Source organism: Pimephales promelas, chromosome 19 (assembly GCF_988280905.1).
Source record: "Pimephales promelas chromosome 19, fPimPro1.hap1.1, whole genome shotgun sequence".
In the NCBI taxonomy this organism is placed as follows: domain Eukaryota; kingdom Metazoa; phylum Chordata; class Actinopteri; order Cypriniformes; family Leuciscidae; genus Pimephales; species Pimephales promelas.
This window is the reverse complement of record NC_142787.1, coordinates 12,927,131-12,928,251: the sequence shown is the minus strand read 5'-3', so window position 1 is coordinate 12,928,251 and position 1,121 is coordinate 12,927,131.

The window sequence follows — 1,121 nt, the reverse complement described above, 5'->3', positions numbered from 1 at the left end:
AGCAAAGTGATGGGGACACTATGCTGTCAAAAAGAGCACCGTCCTTCGGATGAGACGTTAAACCGAGGTCCTGACTCTTTGTGGTCATAAAAAATCCCAGGATGTCTTTCGTAAGAGCAGGGGTGTAACCCCGGCATCCTGGCCAAATTTGCCCAGTGGCCTCTGTCCATCATGGCCTCCTAATCATCCCCATATACACCAATTGGCTTCATCACTGTCTCCTCACCAATAAGCTGGTGTGTGGTGAGCGTTCTGGCGCACTATGGCTGCTGTCGCATCATCCAGGTGGATGCTGCACATTGGTGGTGGTTGAGGAGATCCCCCCCTTCTATGTGAAGCGCTTTGAGTGTCCAGAAAAGCGCTATATAAATGTAACGAATTATTATTATATTATTATAATTATTATTAGTAACTTAATGTAGATTAATTTAGCCTCCATTTTTGCAACCGAGTCAGGGCTAAATTCAGCCAGGATAACTGGAAAATCCCAGCTTAATCCCTTATCTTGCTTTTGTGCAATACCCCCCTGGAGTTTGACGGATACAGCTGTGTTTAGCAGAAGTGCCAAACTATTAATATCCTTTATTCAGAATTTAACTGAGAGCAAAGTCTTGGAGAATATGCTATAGTGCAAGCAAGGCCATGAATATCTTGTAGTTAAATAAAAAACAAAAAAACAAACAAACAAACAAAACTCTTCATTTGAATGACAAGCTGTTCTTGATATTCATGTATATGAAGTACTATTTATGCTTAGGACATTTTGGATGGATAAATAATATTAGATGTAATGATTATTTATGAACTCTAGGTGGCAGACATATCAAGATTTTGTGAAATTAATGTTTTCTGTTCTGCATTGTTGACTATCTAATGACTTGAAAAAATAAATGTAGCGACGAAAGAAATAATAATAATAGCCTAATAATAATAATAATAATAATAATAAGGGAACAACATTAAATAAGATGCAATTTCTGCAATTAAGTATAAAGCAATGAAATTATCATAAAAAGTAAAAAAAAAAAAATATTATTATAAAAAGAATAATCATGATGATAATAATTAGGAACACATTTTAATAATATGTGATCATACTGAATTGGAAGACGTGCAGCTGA